Source organism: Dama dama, chromosome 29, assembly GCF_033118175.1.
Source record: "Dama dama isolate Ldn47 chromosome 29, ASM3311817v1, whole genome shotgun sequence".
Classification (NCBI taxonomy): Eukaryota; Metazoa; Chordata; class Mammalia; order Artiodactyla; family Cervidae; genus Dama; species Dama dama.
In genome coordinates, this window is record NC_083709.1 from 36,823,386 (window position 1) to 36,844,362 (window position 20,977).

The following is a 20,977-nucleotide window of genomic DNA, read 5'->3' on the forward strand; positions in this document are numbered from 1 at the left end:
TGGGATGATTTGGGACAATGGCATTGAAACATGTATATTATCATATGTGAAATGAATCGCCAGTCCAGGTTCTATGCATGAGACAGGGTGCTCGGGGCTGGTGCACTGGGATGACCCTGAGGGATGGGATGGGGAGGGAGGGGGGTTCAGGATGGGGAACACATGTACACCCGTGGCAGATTCATGTCATATCAAAATATAACAATATTGTAAAGTAATTAGCCTCCAATTAAAATAAATTTATATAAAAAAACATAATAAAAGCTATATATGACAAACCCCCCAAAAATAAATAAATAAAAGTTGATGTTGTGCCAAAGGAAAAAAAAATAAAGCTCAACATTCAGAAAACTAAGATCATGGCATCTGGTCCCATCACTTCATGGAAAATAGATGGGGAAACAGTGGAAACAACGGCTGACTTTATTATTTGGGGCTCCAAAATCATGGCAGATGGTGACTGCACCCATGAAATTAAAAGATGCTTACTCCTTGTAAGGAAAGTTATGACCAACCTAGACAGTATATTAAAAAGCAGAGACATTACTTTGTCAACAAAGGTCCATCTAGTCAAGGCTATGGTTTTTCCAGTAGTCCTGTATGGATGTGAAAATTGGACTAGAAAGAAAGCTGAGCGCCGAAGAATTGATGCATTTGAACTGTGGTGTTGGAGAAGACACTTGAGAGTCCCTTGGACTGCAAGGAGACCCAACCAGTCCACCCTAAAAGAAGTCAGTCCTGGGTGTTCACTGGAAGGACTGATGTTGAAGCTGAAACTCCCATACTTTGGCCACCTGATGCAAAGAGCTGACTCATTTGGAAAGACCCTGATGTTGGGAAAGATTGAGGGCAGGAGGAGAAGGGGACGACAGAGGATGAGATGGTTGGAAGGCATCACCGACTCAATGGACATGAGTTTTAGTAAACTCTGGGAGTTGGTGATAGACAGGGAGGCCTGGTGTGCTGTGGTTCATGGGGTAGCAAAGAGTTGAACATGACTGAGCAACTGAACTGAACTGACCCTTCTCAAAATTTACCAAAAAACTGAAGATAACAGTTCAGTTCAGTCGCTCAGTCGTGAAGAGAACAGACACTCCCCAAATCATTCTACAAAGCTACCATCAACCTGATACCACCACCAGACAAAGCCACTACAAAAGAGAAAATTATATGCCAATATCTTTGATAAGTATAGAGGCAAAAACCTTAATAAAATACCAGCAAACTGAATCCAACAACAAAGGATAATATTGTACATGATCAAGTAGGATTCATCCCAGGGTCACAAGGATGGTTCAACATGCACAAATCAATGTAATATACCACACCAATAAAAGACAAAAACTACAAGATCATCTCAAAAGATGGTAGATGCATTGACAAAATTCAATATCCATTCATGATCAAACTCTGACCAAAGTGGGTATAGAGGGAGCATATCTCAACATAATAAAAACCAAAGCCAATACAATACTCAATGATGAAAACCTGAAAGCCTTTCTGCTAAATTCTGAAACAAGACAAGAATGTCCAGTCTCACCACTTCTATTCAACAGAGTATCGGAAGTTCTAGCTACAACAATCAGACAAAAAATAAGATTTCCAAATTGGAAAGTGAGAGGTAATATTGTCATTACATGCAGATAACATGATACACCACACATAAAATTCTAAAAACTCCACACAAAAATTGCTAAAACTGATAAATGAGGTCAGCAACATAACAAGTATATAAAAATGTTTCATTTCTTTATACTAACAATGTATAAAAAAATCCTAATGTTTACAAAAAATAAAATACCTAGGAATAGACCTAGTCAAGGAGAAGAAAGACCTCTGCACTTAGAACAATAAAACAGTGATAAAGGAAATGACAGTGATTAAAAAACAAAAAGGAAAGATGCCCCATGCCCTTGGATTTTAAGAATATTGTTAAAATGTCCATACTACTCAAAGAAATTTACAGATTTAATGTGATCCCTATCAAATTATCCATGATATTTTCCACAGAATTAGAATAAATAACCCTAAAATTTATGTGGAACCACGAAAGACCCAGAATTGCTAAGGAAATCCTGAGGAAAAAGAACAAAACTGGAGGCAAAACCCTCCCAGACTTCTGACAATACTACAAAGCTATGGTAATCAAATCAGCATGATATTGGCACAAAAACAGACATACAGACCAATGCAACAGACTAGAGATCCCTGAAATAAACCCACACATCTATGGACAACTAATCTTTGACAAAGGAAGCAAGAATATACAATGGAGAAAAGACAGTCTCTTCAGTAGTTGGTATTGGGAAAGCTGGAGAGCTGTAGGTAAATCAATGAAGTTACAATACTCCCTTACATCGTCCAGAAATAAACTCAAAATGGTTTAAAGACTTTAAGACATGACACCCTAGTATTCCCAGAATATAGGCAAATATCAATCCCCCCAAGGCAATAGAAATAAAAGCAAAAATAAACAAATGGTATATCAAACTTAAAAGCCTTTGCACAGCAAAAGAAACCATTAACAAAATGAAAAGTAAACCCACACACTGCGAGAAAATATTTGCAAACAATTTGACCAGCAAGGAATTAATTTCTCAAATATACAAATAACTCATACAAGTCAATAACAACAACAAAAACAACCCAACCAACAAACAGGCAGAAGACCTAAATATACATTTCTCCAAGGAAAACATATAGATGGCCAGAAGGCACAGGAAAAGATGCTCATCATTACTTATTAGGAAAATGCAAATCAAAACTACAATGAGGTATCACCTCCCAGTGGTCAGATTGGCCATCATTAAAAAGTCTACAAATAACAAATGCTAGAGGGGGTCTGGACAGAAGGTAATTCTCCTACACTGTTGGTGGGGGTTATAAATTGGCACAGTCACTATAGAAAACAGTATGGAGGATCCCAAAAAAACTGAAAATAGAGCTACCATCTGATCCACCAATCCCACTCCTGGGCATATAACCAGACAAAATTATACTTTGAAAAGACACATGAACCTCAAATGTTCATAGTAGCACTATTTACAATAGCCAAGACATGGAAAGAACCTCAGTGTCCATCAACAGATGAATGGATAAAGATGTGGTGTATTTATACAGTGGGCTATTACTCAGCCATAAAAAAGGATGAAACAATGTCATTTTCGGCAACATGGTTGCAACTAGAGATTATCATACTAAGTGAAATCAGGAAGAAGAATACCATATCACTTATACGTGGAATCTTAAACATGACACAAATGGACCTAAGTACAAAACAGAAACATAAAGATATAGAGAACAGACCTGTGGCTGCCCAGGGTGGGGTGGGTGGGGGAGGGAAGGATTTCATGTTTCAGCTTCTTCATATTCCAATTTTACTGAATATGGCTCCTTCAGCCCTAAAGCTGTTCTTCTGAAAACCTACAAAAGCACAGCCCTTTGAATAATTACACACGTATAGTGAAGTCGCTCAGTCGTATCCAACTCTTTGCGACCCCGTGGCTGTAGCCCACCAGGCTCCTCCGTCCATGGGATTCTCCAGGCAAGAATACTGGAGTGGGTTGCCATTTCCTTCTCCATTTATAAAATGTTGTTATTCTTTCTGGAGTAATGTGTTGCCATTACCAGCTATTCCTGAATTAGGATGTGCTATCTTGTCTCTTGCAAAGAGATAGGAAAGGAGCTACAGGGAAGGAGGTTTTCTTCACCAGGGCTATCCTTAACCTTTCTTTTCCCTAGCTCTTGTAATTGGAGACCCCAAACAAGTTATTTCATCTCCCTAAGCTCTCAAATCCTTTTCTGTAAGGTGGGAATAATACTTCACCTCACCCTGTTGTGAGGATTTACTTTGTTACATGTGGTTATCTAGCTTTATTAACACCATTTGCAAAAGAGACTGTCTTTGTAACCCCTACTGCATGTAGTAGGCACTCAGAAAATACATTTTTTCCCTACTGTGTCCTGACAAAGCATGTTTGTTTTTCTAACCAGTAAAGCATTGTCCCTTGGTGTTTTTTTTTTTTTTCCATGTTCACACATTTATTCATTTAATATTTATTGATGACTGTGTACACCAAGCATTGTTCTAGATTCTGGGGGATAACTGAGTGAACCACACAGAGGAGGCCCCGACTTCAGCGAGTTGCTTGGTCTTAGCACAGAGGCGGGGCCACGTTCTCCTCCAGCTACATTTGAATGCATCTTCCCCAGTGTGAGCTCCCAGCTGGCACACCCTTGTTTCATTTCTCCATTTCCTCTTATACTTCGATTTCTGGTACTTTCCTCCAACACTCATAGCTTGTGGCAGTATATGATTCAGAGGGAAATAACTTGGAAAACTAGACTAAATGCTCAAAGATGCATAAAGGGTTGCAAAAGTACCCCCATGGTGTTTGACAACTACCAAAGCGCCAAGATAAACAAGGCTAAGAAATATTCGTGTTTAATGAAACCCAGCATTCCTCACCGGCAGAAGTCCTCAGTGCAGACAGCCTAAGAACCGGAGGGGCTTGGATCAAATTGCCGTACTGACAAACTTGCTTTCCTCCACATTGCTACCAGACAAATTATAGTCAAATGACTCTCAGATACATTTGCTCTCATTCCTCCAAATCGGCAAGATGAGGTTCTGCTCTTTGTGAGTCTCCAGCATGGAGCTCAGCGCCTAGTACCAGGTAGCCTGGTGTTCTTCTTTGTCTGCTCCTGCTATACGCCCAGCTCCTCAAAGTCTGGGCCACCAGCCCGTTTGTTTTTGCATTCCTACACCAAGTACAAGGCTTGGTACACAACACACTCAGCACGCATTTGCTAATCGAACAACAGAATGAACAAAAGGATGGAACGGTGTTAGTGGAAAGTTTTGGAAGCTGGAGCTCAGCACACAAGCTCTGACATGCCAGGAAGGGAGAGGCTGGGCTGCGTGGGGGTCATGACCGCAATCTGAGGGCTGGGTCCCTCCAAGAACTGGGGACCCAGCGTCAATGTCCCTGCCTTCCTGGTGACACAGGGTCATGTCTGTGCAAGGCCGCTCCCCTCCCCCAACGCATAACAGGAGGCCTCCTGTGATCAGCCTGCTTTGGAAAACTGCTTGCACCTGGCCTGGAAGAACACAATTAAAAGACGCCGTAAAAATTGACAGATCCCAGTGCGGAGGGCCGAAAATACATTACAATTCCAATCGAACTATAAATAAAGCCCCTAAATTAAATAAATCTCGCACAATTATGGATTAAAACATGTTTAGTGTTAATGGCCTTGCACATGGACCCTGACTCCCGAAATTGTTGCTGAGGCTGCATGACTGGGGGATTGCATCATAATTAACACCAGCCCATCCCTGGAGGGGCTGGCCTGAAGTTCAACTGCAGGCCTTCAGGACGCGAGGCGGGTACCGACCTGGCCCCCGGCTTTCTGATGCTTGCCCAGCCCCTTCTTGGTGACACTGACTCTTTTCCTGGAAGACTGTGACCTGAAGATGGTCATTAATGCACAGCGCCTGATCTTGGACATAAAGGCTTATTTTGGGCTGAGCTTTCTGTCTCCCCAGAAACCTGGGTCCCGCAGATCCAAGTGCTCCAAACAAGTGAGTCAACACCAAAAAGGGATTGTTGAGGAAATACCTGGATGGTTCAGCTATTTGCTCACACTACCCTGTTGATTTGAAGCCTATAAACTGTAATACATTTAACCAGAAACAATATCATGCATTAGAATGTTCCATGTTTCCTCTAACAGAGGCCCCCAACCTTTGGCGCTCCAGGGACCGGTTTTGTGGAAGACAGTTTTTCCATGGACCCAGAGGAGTGGGGTTGGTTCAGGTGATAATGTGGAGTGACAAGCAGCAGCAGATAAAGCTTCACTTGCTGGCCCGCCACTCACCTCCTGTGGTGCAGCCAGCTTCCTAACAGGCTATGCATGGGTAGTGGTCCATGGCCCGGAGTTTGGGGACCCCTGCTTTATTAATACTCCAACTTCAATTGCTAGAACCAAGGAGGTCAGTAACACCATGAAGGAGAATTAAAGGTACACAAGTTCTAGCTACCCCCAAACCAAGTCTGAGTCCTAAAATTTAGGAAACCTTACAGGAGAAAACCATTTTCTGTTTTCATTTAAGACAAATGAAAACCATTTTCATTTAAGACAGATTCTTACCTGTAACTGTTGTTGAACTGAAGGAAGGAGGCCACAGGCCCTGTGTAAGCACTCCCAGATGCAGGGTGATGCTGCGGGTGTCCGAGTCAGCATGGGAAGCTGCCTGGTGCCCGCTGCCAACCCTATCATGGACTGAGTGCATGCTTATCTTGGTTTCAGTTTCAGGTCTCCAAACTGAGGATAATAATAGTACTTACCTCCTGGTCACGAGGATCTGGCCCACAGCAGGCACCTGTGAGTGCCTGCTGTTGTTCCGATCTTGTAAAGCAAGCCCCGTTCTTACTCACCTGTTCCAACTCTGGAGGTCACGGGCCTTGTTCCCCCAATGAAGGGGCCCCAGACTTGTTTGCAGGCTTGCAGGAGTGCAGGGAACACACCCAGGTGACTAGCTTTTATGTATGTAAAAATCTATATAAAGATTGATTTCCAGGACTTGGCTTATGTGATTGTGAAGTCTGGTTAGGCAAGCTTGAAGACCACAGGGCAGGCTCTCAGGAAAGGCAACCAGAAGGCTCAGGCATGATCTGAAACTGCATTCCACAGGTGGAATTTCTTCTTCTTCAAGGAAGACTTGGTCCTGTTTTTTAAGGCTTTTCAACTGATAGAGCCAGCCCATCCAGATAATCTAGAATAATTTTGCTTAAAGTAAACTGACTGTAGACTTCAGTCACAGGTACAAAATAACTTCACAGCAACACCCAGAATGTTTGATTGAATAACTGAGGCTTATACCTGAGCCAAGTAACGTGTTAAACTGATCCATCACACCTGAGGTTGTAAAGAATGGCCATGCAATGAAAATACAGGTCTCCTGCCTCCTGCCCCAATGAACTCCCTTCTCTTTTGTGCCTTCCAACTGCCCGAGGCAAAGAAGAGTAGTATATGCTAATGCCTCCTCTGAATGTGACCACAGGAAATTTCCAGACAGCACAATCTCCAGAAGGATGTCTTTTCTCTTGTAATGAACTGCAAAGCCTCTGGAAAATAGCGAGTTCATTGTGTAAGGAACCATATTCAACCTCCAAAAAGAGGAATGAAGGAAGCCCTTCCGTGTGGACCATGATCAGAAGATAGATGGAGACAGGGCTCATGTTTCGTACAGTATGCCTGTTGGGTTGTTTGGGGCTGGCTTCTAGCAAGATTGTCCATGTTGGGCCATTTTGGTTGTTATTTAGTTTGCCGACCAACACTGGACAGAGGATGGACTTCCTTAGGCTGGTGTGGTTTAAAGAGAGTAGCCACTTAAGATACATCTGACAGCTTAGACAGAGTCTCTAAGACACAATTCCTTCTGTGAACCCCAACCTAAGGTGGGGAAATGGTCAAATCCTGGGATGGCAAAGACTGTTATCATTAGTTAATGCTGTAGAAATCCTCCCAGAGGGCTGCCTGGCCCCAGGGAATCTCCTCACAGCTGAGCAGAGTTACAGAGAGACTGTAAAAGTACATGGAGATGGTTACTTGGAAAATCAAAAGCACAATAGATGGGAAGGCACAGACTATGGAGTCTAGCACTGGCTAAGCTCTTCTCACGTGTCAGCTCTCTAATCTTTCCTCTTCCTTATCTACCCTCTGCTTTCATTTTCGACCACATCTCTCAGCCTCCAGCTCCAGAAATTTCTCTGCTTTTATGGGCTCAAGTGATTCAGTTGGGCTGCCTTCTTTTTAAAGGCCAGCTAATTAGTAAGCTTAAGTGTATCTGTAAAACCCCATTCACAACAGTACCTAGGTTAGTGTTTGATTAAATCACCAGGGACAAGCATCTTAGCTGGCTCTGAAGATGGAGGACGAAGAGCAGGAGCTGACTTTCTCTAAAAGCTGAGAAGCACCTCCAATGAAAGTCAGCCAGGAAAAGGGGACCTCAGTCTACAACCTCATGAAACCGAATTCTGCCATGATCCTGGAAGCAGATTTTCATGCAGAGCGTCTGGTCTTCACCATATAGCTCTACTAATTTCTTGATTTTAACCCAGAGAATCCCTGTCAGACTTCTGATCTGTAATCTTCAGATAATAAATTTGCATTGTTTTAAGCCATCAAATTTGTGATAAATTGTTACAGTAGCAGTCGAATACTTATATTCTCTCTTCGCACTTTGGGTTAGACCCATGCTGGTGGCCTCATCCCACCTCCTCCGTGAAGAACAATTTGTCCGCCTAAGTAGGACACTTTTTATTTATTATGAAGAATAAATTGGCTTTTCCCTATATCAGCTGAATCCTAATATACCAAGGAACAGACTGGAATAGTGTCTCACTGTGGTCTCTCAGCAAAAGCCTCATTCATGATGAATTCTCTCCCTCCTAGAAGGCAGAAATGGTTGCATTAGAAGTACTCCATCTCTAGCTCCATTCATAATAGCCAAGGCACAGAAACAACTTAAATGTCCATCAATAGATGAATGGATATATATATATATATATATATATATATATACACCACATCTTCTTCCATTATATATCTATATATATAATGGACTACTACTCAGCCATAAAAAGAATGAAATAATGCCATTTGCAACAACATGGATAGACTTAGTGATTACCATACTAAGTGTAGTAAGTCAGAAAGAGAAACAATTATCACCTTATGTCCAGCCATCTTTCCTTGAAGAATGAAGGCAAAAAAAATCATAGGATGGAGCAGCAGGAAAAATGATGCTCCTATAGTATTCTTGCCTGGAGAATCCTATGGATAGAGGAGCCTGGTGGGCTACAGTCCACGGGGTCACAAAGAGTCGGCCACGACTGAGCGACATGCACATAGACACACAGTTATACAATATAAGGTGTGTGTATGTGTGACAGGGCTATTCTGTCTCTGAAATTCTGATAGCACCTGTAGCCTGAACCATATACTAGCTCAAAACCATACACTAGTTCTACAAGTACAACTTGCCTCCACAGCAAAATTGTATTCTTGCAGATAAGGACCATATTCTCAAAAAGAAAAATCTGGAAAACTGTCTTACTTGCTTTTATCCCAGTTGCACAATGCTCCATAGTATGTTTATTGCATTATATAGTCAGTTGTTCATCTACTGAACATTTCAGTTCTGTTTGTTTCTTTGCTATTACGTAACATACTACCATGAGGATGTACAAGAAATTTTGTTATCTATTCTCTATTTCCCTAGGAAATATTTCTGAATTAAGACCAACAGGTGAAAAACCCTTGAAAAGAGCTGTATATTTCCATGTTGCTCTCCCCCAGATTAGGAACATTTAACCTTCTCACCAGCCATACGTGGAAAATGCCAGGCTCATGTTCTCCAGTGCTATTATTACATTAAAGTCTTTGTTGATAAAACAATAGAGAAAACAACAGAGAAATTATAAGCTTCTGTAGTCTTCCTTTTGTAAATTACCAATGAGGTAAACATATGTTATGAACATATTTATCACCTTATGTTTCTCCATTTAAAATATTGAGTTCATAATGTTTCTCCTAACATTTTCAGTGAGTTTTTTGTATATCAAAGGCAGTAGTCACTATCTCTTTGTTGTGGAAAATATTTTCCCCAGTTTTACTCATGATGATTTTTGATGTACAGAAGATAGTTTCAAACTTTTGACTTAATTAAATACACAAAAATGAAATTCCTTTGTTAGTTCTTACATTGCTCTTACATTTAAGACATTCTTTTCTCTCCAGAGATTATTCAATATTTGGTCTCTTTCTGGTTTTTATAAACTGCTTTTATTTATCATTTTATTTTTCCACTTAGTATTATTATTTTTTATTGGAATATAGTTGCTTAACACAGACTGTATATCTAACTCTAATCCAACTAGAATTTATTTTGGTTAATGATAAACTAATTTGAAAAACTTCCTCCCTCAAAGCCTTCTCATTTATGAACTTGATTTCTTTTTTCAGTAGAGAATTAGCTATTTATTTTTATTATAAAAGTGATATTTGTTTAGTGGAAAATTCAAATAGTAAAGAGAAAAACAAGAAAGGGAAGGTTACCTACAATTACCTCCACATTCCAACAATGCCCGCTGTTAATAGTTTGGTTGGTTTCCTTCCAGATTTTCTTCATGTATAAACTTTTAAAAATAATGGTAATATGTGATTTTATTTTTATTTAACTAGATATTGATAGTGTTTTTTCCATACAGAGATTTAACTCACTTTTAAAACAGTGATTTGATATTCCACTAAATACTCTAAATATAATTTAATGAGTTCTCTATTTATAAAATGTAGATGTTTCTGATTTTCATTATTAATATTAACAGTTAGCAATGAACAGTCTTGCACATGAATTAATATACCTACCCAATTATTTTCTTAGAATCGATTCTTCCATAGTAATTGATGGGTCCAAGAATATATATGCTTAAAGTTTTAACACATATTTACAAATGACCTCTGTAAAGTTTAAACCTTGTTGCCTTTCCACCAGTAATTTTGTTTCTCATAGTTTCTTCAGCATGAGATTCTCAGTTACCAATCCAGGGTGCCATATTTAAGAGGAAACTTTCATATCTTGGAGGTATACATTTATTACTAAAATTCTCTAGTACATGACAACAAAGTGTCTCACTCTTATTGAATTCAAGTTGTCTGAAGATTTCCTGACTGATGGAGCTAGTCTTAAGGAGGGCTAGGCTCTGGTGTCCTGTCACTGGTAGCTCTGGTAGCTCTGGTCACTGACAGCCCCGTGTTTCGGGGGTCTGCATGTTTTCAGTCCACTGAAGTTGTGGTTGGGGATTATTTGTAGCCTCTATTCCATTCTATTGTTGGTGGTGGAAAGTGTTCATGGTGGAACCCTCTTACACTGTTGGTGGGAATGCAAACTAGTACAGCCGCTATGGAAAACAGTGTGGAGATTTCTTAAAAAACTGGACATAGAACTGCCATATGACCCAGCAATCCCACTTCTGGGCATACACACTGAGGAAACCAGATCTGAAAGAGACACGTGCACCCCAATGTTCATCGCAGCACTGTTTATAATAGCCAGGACATGGAAGCAACCTAGATGCCCATCAGCAGATGAATGGATAAGGAAGCTGTGGTACATATACACCATGGAATATTACTCAGCCATTAAAAAGAATTCATTTGAACCAGTCCTAATGAGATGGATGAAGCTGGAGCCCATTATACAGAGTGAAGTAAGCCAGAAAGATAAAGAACATTACAGCATACTGACACATGTATATGGAATTTAGAAAGGTGATAACGATAACCCTATATGCAGAACAGAAAAAGAGACACAGAAATACAGAACAGACTTTTGAACTTTGTGGGAGAATGTGAGGGTGGGATATTTCAAAAGAACAGCATGTATACTATCTATGGTGAAACAGATCACCAGCCCAGGAGGGATGCACGAGACAAGTGCTCCGGCCTGGTGCACTGGGAAGACCCAGAGGAATCGGGTGGAGAGGGAGGTGGGAGGGGGGATCGGGATTGAGAATACATGTAAATCCATGGCTGATTCATATCAATGTATGACAAAACCCACTGGAAAAAAAAATAATAATAATAATAAAAAAAAAATTAATAAAAAAAAAAAAAAAAAAGAAAGTGTTCATGGTGCCATCACATAGTTTAACAAAGCACTGAAGTTTAAGGCTCTCCCACCCCAAAGATTCTTCTAAGCTGTTTGCTCCTTCCTTGCATTCATGTGCCCACTCACTCAAGCCAGTTCTTCTGTGAGAATCTGGAGGATAAATGATTAAGGTTTGGAGCCAGACAGACCTGCAGTGGAAACCTGCCTCCCCTCTCACAGCTCTACTTCTATGGACAAGAATTTAACCTTCCTATTCGGCTTTTCTCTAAAATGAAGGTAAATAATATTTACTCTAGAGTTGTTTTGGGGTTTGTTTATTTTTTCTGTAAAGCACCCAACAGTCCCTGACTCAAATGGGCATTCAGCAAATGATTTCTCACTGCTTCCCTCAGCCGCTCCTCCTTTCCAAATGCTGGTCCCTTGGGTTCCTTTGCTTTCCCGGCCACCCTCAGCTGGTGATATCTCCCCACTCTAAGTCTCTTCTTTCTAGAGCAATTATTGCTCCTTATTTCTTGTGCTCTCTCCCCTGATGGAGTTTAAGTTCCCTGGAGACACTGTTCCATAAGCCTTTATTTTCCCAAAAGACCCAACAAGGTCTTTTCACAGGTCAGAATGTTATTGCTTTTGGCCAAAGCTATCCGCAGAACTGACAATCACTGGGTCTTTAAAATACAACATAAGATGAATGTACGACAAAATCAATGTAGATATTTGGGGGAAAGAAACAATATGTTAGTATTTGTTTCATGGGATAAATCATCAGGCAAATGGATCACATTTTTCAAGAAGCTTTAGCTCAGTTTTGTTCAAGGGATGGGTACACATAGAGACTCGATTCATTCTGTTCAGTTGGCAACTTAATTTTTCCTTATGTTTTAAATTGCTTAGGCTTATTGGAATTACATGAGCATTTCCCATAGTGTGAAGGTGTTAGCTGTTCAGTCGTGTCTGACTCTTTGTGACCCTATGGACTACAACCTACCAGGATCTTCTGTCCATGGGGTTTTCCAGGCAAGAATACTGGAATGGGCTGTCATTCCCTTCTCCAGGGGATCTTCCTGACCCAGGGATCGAACCCAGGTCTCCTGCATTGCAGGCAAATTCTATCTGAGCCACCAGGGAATGGGAAGTGGAGATGTGGGTGATATTCGACATAGTGTAGAAGGCACTTTAGCTCAGGGATCTTACCTGTTAAGTAAACTAGGAAAAGCTATGATTTCCATGTTCTCTGATGGCTGTTGACGCAGTTTGGACACAACTTGCTACTACTTCTCCATCGTGTCCAGTCATGCATGTTCACTCAGAATCTGGCTGCAGACTCTGCTGATCTGGGCTCTCCTCTCTCCCACCTCTCCTTGCCCCCATGCATTACCTGTGCCAGCCTGTCTGGACAGCCTGCCATTTCCCCCACACTGTCTCTTCCTGCTGTTCTTTCCACCCTCATTCTCCACCCTCATTTCCTGACAAACGTTCCTCTTCCCACTCCCATCTAATCACAATTATCTCATCCTTCAAGGCTGACATCCAATTTCTGCCATCTCCAAATTAAACTAGTTTCTCTCTGGACTGATCTCACAGCACTTTGTCCAAATCCTCAGCACCTCCCCGATCACCTTCAGTCCTCACTGCTGGCTCCTTTGTATCTTTCTGCCGCCCAAGTGCTGGAGTACTTCCAAGCAGAGTCCTTGATCCCTTTGCATGGCTGCTCTCTCTGGACTCCTTTTCAAAGTGACTCATCCAGGAATATAATATTAAACGTTATCATCAGTATGCAGATGACTTCCAAGTTAATCTCTTCAATCTAGAACTCTCATGGAACTCCAGGTTTGAACACACAGCCACACCTTCTAAACTGCTTGGATGCTAATGGGCATTTCAAACTCAACATGCCCGCAAATCATCTCTTGATTTTGCCTGCTCAAATCTGCTCCCATCTGAGGAAAAGAACCCAGCATTTGCTCAATCCCTCAGGCAAAAAACCCCGGCCTCATCCTTGACTTCTCTCTGTCACACACTAATAGGCATCTCAAACTCAATACGCCCCCAAGTCGTCTCTTGATTTCACCATTCCACAAAATAATCCTACTACTTCCTATCACTCTCTCCACTGCTGAGTCCATCATCTCTTACCCAGTTTGTCCCAAACTATTCTCATGAAACAGCCAGAAGGATCTGGATAAAGTGAAAACACGTGATGTCAACTTCCCACTGAAAACTCTCTAATGGCTTCCTACTATTGGGTTGGCCAAAAAGTTTGTTCAAGTTTTTCCATAAAAGTTTATGGAAAAACATGAAGGAACTTTTTGGTCAACCCAATATATTCAAGAGAGAATCCATAGTTCTTGCCCAGAAGACCCTATGGGCTCTGGCCCCTGGCTCCCTCCCCAGTGCCATCTCCTGCCATTCTCTCCTTCCTCGCATTGACCTCCTAATGCCTCCTTAAACTCCCCAGGGACATGCCTGGCTTGCTCAAGACTTTTGCACTTTGTCTTCTCAGCCAGGCCTCATTTTACAGTTTTACTCAAATGTGCCTCCTCAGCGAGGCCTTCACTGACCATCCTCATTCACAGCAGCAGCTCCTCTTTCATCTCCACCACCCTCTCCATCACCTGCCTTATTTTTCTTCATGGAATTTTCCTGAAACTCTATGTTCACCTGTGAAATTGTTCATTGTTTGCTGACCCCCTCAAAAGTCTGAGCTCCCCAGGACAGGGACCTTGTCACAGATCTACTGAAGCACCTCGAACAATGCCAGCACATAGTAGGTCCTCAATATATTTGTTTCCTATAAGAATGAATGAAAGAGACTCCTTCTCAGCCTTCCTGATATAATAGCCATTTTTGGCCCTTGCCTGTGTCCTCCCTTTATTCCACCAGCAATTTGGGGAACAGACCATTTCTCATTCTTTTGAATTGCCTTCACCTTCCCTCACCCTTGATCTCTGCTTGTGAACTTGAGGTCAGAAGCCTTGTGTGGGACTTCCTTGGTGGTCCTGTGGTTGGGAATCTACCTACCAATGAAGCGGACATGGGTTCAATCCCTGGTCCAGGAAGATTCCACATGCCATGGAGCAACTAAGCCCATGTGCCACAATGACTGAGCCCAGTGCCCTAGAGGCTGTGCTCTGCAACAAGAGAAACCACTGCAATGAGAAGCCTGTGCACCACAACTAGAGAATAGCCCACATGCAGCAACGAAGGGCCAGCACAGCCAAAATTAATAAATAAATAACAAAAGGCTTGTGTGAGCTCACAAGAGGTGAGTGCTCTCCTGGGGCTACTGGAATTCTCCCCCTGGCTTTGTACCATGGGGCTGTCCCTTTAAGAGGAAGACGGCAAATCTGTGGTGAAACCTACCTCTGATAGGTTGTCTCAAAAATGACAGCCCAGTAAAGGCTCCTGCTGACACTTGCATGTCAAGTGACTGAATGTGGCTTCCCTCTGATCACCAGAAAAGGAAAGAGTTAGTTGCTCAGTCATGTCTGATTCTTTGCAACCCCATGAACTGTAGCCCTCCGCCCATGGAATTCTCCAGGCAAAACACTGGAGTGGGTTGCCATTCCCTTCTCCAGGAGATCTTCCCGACCCAGGGATCGAACCCAGGTCTTCTGCATTTCAGGCAGGTTCTTTACCACTGACCAGACAAATGGACAAAGATGAGTGTCTGAGTTCATAAGAGTGACAGATCTACTGCATCTTCCTCTCTGCTCCGGTGGCATGAGGGTGACTCTAGGTGAAAGGAGAGGAGGAGGGGTGACCGCGGCAGTGCCTGAGTGCTAAGCAGCCCCTCGAAGGGGAAGTGACCTCCCATCATTCAGCAGGAGCCGCCCCTGGGAATGGAACAGAGGTATGAGCTGCAGGATCAGCTGGCTTGTGGGGAGCATGGTCCCACGAAGGCTGCTCCTCCAGCCACGTGCCTCCCTCCCTATCAGTGGAGTGGCCCAGGTTCCCCCATTTATTTTGCAGTTAACCCCAGTTACCATTTCCCTTTTCCCCCACCGACCCTGCTTAATGCAAAGCTATAAATCTTAGGACATCTGGGTGTGGAACACCTAAGCAACCCTGACGCTGATTCCTTAAGAAAACTCATTTCTTGTAATGCGAGGCCTGCTGAGGATGGCCATGTCAACTGATTAGACTTTTTACTTGGCCGTATTGATTCTGCTCTACCCCGATGCGGCCCGTAATGCCGGCTAATGTTATTGACGAGCCATCAGCCTCGAGGAGGAGTGTGGGGCTGCAGCTCCTTCTGAACCACAAGAACCTCTGGGTGGACAGTGATGGAGAGAAGGAGAGGCGGCCGTGAGTGGGGCTCATGGGCCGGCTCTGTGCAGGCCAGCATACATTAGTGAAAGACAGATGCTCCGTGGCCAGAGACAGATGCAGTTCTCCAGAAGCCATTTATTTATGAAATAATTATGAACGCATAGTTGAATCATGGATTTTCATTACCGTGTGTGCCCAACACTCTTTCTTGATTCATATTTCGCTGGAAATGAAGTGCTCTGGTTGCGGGTGGGGGCGGGAGGGGAGGGGGACAGCCTCCAGTGGGAGTCCTGAGATATTTCCTCTCTCTCTTCCATCTAACCCGCTGGCTCTCTTCTCTTCCTTGTGTTTCTCTGTGTCCAAGCCGAGCCACACACTGTCTCCAGAGGGAGTTCCATTCTGATCTGTTCTCAGAAGGGCTCAAGTTTTCAGCCTCCTAGGTTTACAAAACAAAGCCTCTTTCAAAGGAGCTCAGCCTTCAAGGGGCTTCCCAGGTGGCGCTAGTGGTAAAGAACCTGCCTGCCAATGCAAGAGATGCAAGAGACTCTGATTTGATCCCGGGGTTGGAAAGATCCCCTGGAGGAGGGCAAGGCAAGCCCCTCCAGTATTCTTGCCTGGAGAATTCCATACAGAGAAGCCTGGCGGGCTGCAGTTCATGGGGTCGCAAAAGAGTCGGACACAACTGTCCAACCAACACATGACAACCAGCCCTCAAGGCCTAGCAAAGTTGGGGCTGACTGATTCTGGCCTGCTGGTGTGGGAAGGAGACCTTTGATGGGGTATTAAAATCAGCAAGAAGACAAAGACTCCCCACTCTCCCAAGCTCCTTCCATACCAGATCCTAGTTCTTATCTGCAGGAAATTTCCTACCCTTCCTATAGGCTTCTGTAGCAAAACACCACAGACTGGGTGGCTTAAACCAGCGGTCCCCAACCCCTGGGACATAGAGTGGTATTGGTCTGAGGCTTGTTAGGAACCAGGCTGCACAGCAAGAGATAAGCAGCAGAGGGCAAAACCAAAACTATCCCTCCCACCCCCTGCTGGCTTAAATAACAGCCATTTCTCACAGTTCTGGAAAGTCCAAGGTCAAGGCACCAGCAGATTCAGGGTTGGTGACAGCTCTTCTGGTTTGCAGACAACATCCTTCCTGCTGTGCCTTCATATGGCAGAGAGAGTGGGCTTTGGCCTCTTCTTCCTCTTAGAAGAGCACTAATCCCACCGTGGGGGGCTCCACCTTAAGAAAAGAAAAAGTAGAAGGAAATAGGCTCCCCACCCTATCCAACCCTGGTTCCTTCATTAAGGAAACTGCCTTTCCTCTTCAGCTCATCACCTTCCCCTGCCCCTCAGAGTTGCTCTGGCCAGAAGGGAAACCTCAGTGACTACTTATTACTGTATCTCAGGCTGTGTTTATCTATAGCAATGAACCCAGTACAAATCCCAGTACATTGATGGTGAAAAATACAGATTACAGGCTGATATCAGGCTTTCAGTTCCTTGCGTGGGTCCTAGAGAGGCAGAGTCATGAATTGGATCAGTCCCAGGAAAGCTTGAGTGGAGAACTTCTGGAGTCTTAGGGTGAGTAAAGTCAGCTACAGGATTATTCCTAGCAGGGCTGCTGGGGAAGCAACTGACCAAACCAGGTGTTCTAGCATTTTCACTGCATGAGGCTTCAGCACCCCGACCCTTGGTCTTCCCAGCACCTGTTTAATCCCCTCCTCACACTCCTCTCCATGTATTTATCTTCCCCCTACCTGAAACCCCCCTGCGAACCAGGGCCTCATCAAGGCAACTTTGAATCTTAGTTCCTAAGTCCATAGGGTTGCAAAGAGTCAGACACAACTTAGTAACTGAGCACACGTGCAGATAACAGGCATTTTATTTCCAAGATGGATGGACATCTCTATTTAATAAGCTCAGCTCTTTCCCAGGAACTCTTAAACTTCCAACTACTGGCCCCAACTTTTCTTAAAAACCTGGTTGAAAACAAAACAAAAAAAAAAAACCTGGTTGATCTAAATGACCCTTATATGAAGAATATGTGTTCACTGGTGATTTTTCAAGTTTTTATAAAGTGGCAGAACTCTTTCCTCCCCAACAAGACCTAACCTGAATCCCCAAAGTATAAACAGATCACACAGGAGCTAGTTTGGAGGAGAAGAGATGGACCAGTAGCCAGAGAGGGAGTCAGGGATGAAGCAAACTTCTCCCTAAGGCTCCTATCACCTCTGCTTGTCTGAAGGCAGAGGTTCCAGGGCAGTGGCTGTGGAGGGGCCAAAGATACATTGAGGGTGTCACCCCATTCCTGAGCCTCCTCACTCCTGCCACACACACACACACATGCACACACACACATGCACACACACATGTGCACACACTTACACAATCACATTAAGAGGAAGGGGGGAAAAACAGTCAGATTTGATTTTGACACATCAGAGGGTAATCTTTGCCCAATGCGCTCTCTGTTCCTAGACCGTGGGAGTGTCACACATGTCACTGCTCTGGACCCCCTCCAAGCTGGTCTCCTCTACTGATCCGAGCCTTTTAGAGCAGCTGCTCCTCTGTGCTAGTGGCTTTGTGCATAGTCGTCAGTTGTCATCTGGGTGACCTGAGGCAATTTGCTTACCCTTCTGCTTCTCATTTCCTTCCAGTGTAGAATGGGGATCATAATACTACTTGTTTCAGGGTTTGTTGAGAGAATTAAATGACTTAATGCCTATAGACGCTTAGAATTGTGCCGGGCATGAAGGACGCACTGAAATCCTGTTCGACATTCTTTCATCCCTACAGCAGCCCTGCAAGGTAGATGTTTTTCAGATGAGGAAGCTGAGACTTGAGGACAAATGCTTTACCCAAAGTCCCTCAGCTACCAAGTATCAGAGCAGAGATTGCTTCCAGCCACACTGCCTCTGGTCTGCTGATACTTCTGAGTCTTCAGAGTCATCTCAAGTGAATGGTGCTCGCTAGGCTCTTTGCCTGGGGTCTGCCATCTCCTTTGCAGTCACTGACACCTGTGTTTTTACCCTCTGTATGTGTTTGATCCCTACAGACTGAGCCTCCCTGTTCACCACTGTGAGGTCAAGTGCAAGGTGGCATCAGGGCAGCCTACAGGTCATAACCTTCACTGAGGTTGGGTGGGCTGCGCAGAGCGTGGTGGCCTTGGGGGACGTGCCCCGTACTTAAGGGAAGGGATTTCGAAAACAGATATAGTCAATATGTACCATTAATAGGAACTGCAGTGGCTGCTTCATTCTTCAAGGTAATGACCTCCCCGAGGGCGAGGAGCGTGACTGCTTAATCACCTCCTGTGGACTCATGGGCACATTTGTCTTTAATCGGTCTTTTTTTAAGCCAATGGTAGCAAAACTAAAATCCTTCCAACTTGGATTTTTTTTACTTTGGTCTGTGGAAACTAATTTTTTCCTATTGCACACACACACACAAAGAGGAACATTCAGAAAAATGTGAGATATTGTCATTTTGCATAGAGAACTTTGGGATAACTGGGGAAATAATGTGAGCATAAATGTTTAAATGTTAGTGTGCTGGCCCTGGAGATTATCACCTTTCTTAACACACACAATTCTCCATTCAGAGAATTGGCAAAATTGATGTAGTTCCTGCCTTTAAAAAGTTCTCATAACTAAATAAAGGACCACAGTCTACAGCAGAAGACATTTAGAGCAAGTAGCAGGATAGTTCGAAGAGAGATTAGGGAGTCTAAGGACTGTAAGCAAAGATCATTGGTGGTGGTCAGAGTGAATCTAGAAGTTGACTGATGTCATAGAACCATTGCTACCAGGGAAAGGGGATGGTACAGACCAGTCACAATCATTGCCCTGGACACAACTACTGTAAAGACATGTCTTGGGCCACAGCTAATGACAATTTTTTTTTATGGACCTGGCTCCATGCTGGGACTGGTGAATGGAGGTGATGCCATCACTGTCCTCCAGTCTTAGGGAAATGAGACCTGAATTCTGGAAATCATTCCATAACCACTAAAGAGAGAGAGTTTAAGTCTGACTAGGGCTGGGGACAGAATGGGAAGGGAGAGGTCAGTTTGTGATGATCCAGGGAAAAATGTGGAGGCCCTGATGGCAGTGACAGCAGGGGAAATGGAAAGACACTCTTAGGGGATGAACCCTGACATCTGAGGGACCTGGAAATTGGAGAGAAGACTCAGATCACTGGTAATTGCAGATTGCAAGCTGAGTTCCTCAAACACCACAGTACCACTGAGAGAAATACAGATGGAAAATGGAAAAGCCAATGGGTCGGGGGCCAAATCACTACATTTTAGACTTCTGGGTTGGATTTGGTCATCAGATGCCAAGTGGAAATATCCTGCAGGCAGTTCTAGATTGGAGAGTTGCTGACATGGGATCACTGAAGGGAACAGTCTCAGGCTTTGGAATAAGTCCACTAAGAACAGAGATGAAGAGCCTTCAGAGAGGCAGGAGAACCAGAGAAGTGAGGCACCAGGGAACCAAGAGCAGGTTTTGAAGGAGGAGTATGTGTCCAATGCAGCCACATACTTCTGAGAGGTCTGGAGAATTAAGGATTAGGAAACAGTCATTTGGCTTGGAGGTTGGGGTTTTTCTGACAACTCTTGAGAGAGAACTGTCAGTAGCACCAGAAGGTGGACACCAGTTGGAGAAGAGGGTTTAGGGAGACAATGGGAGAGGAGGAGGCTATTGCTGCAAACATAACTACTTCTAGATCCAAAGGTTCAAAACAGAAAAGGAATAATGATGCAGGCTAACCAGGTCAGTGGGGTCAGGGTTAAGCCTCTCAAGTTGGCATGAGTGCCGTGTGTTTGGGCTTCCCTGGTGGCTCAGTCGGTAAAGAATCCACCTGCAATGTGGGAGATCCGGGTTCGATCCCAGGGTTGGGATCCCCTGAAGAAGGGAATGGCAACCCACTCCAGTATTCTTGCCCGGAGAATCCCAGGGACATAGGAGCCTGGTGGGCTACAGTCCAAGGGATTACAAAGAGTCAGACATGACTGAGTGACTAACACACACACAC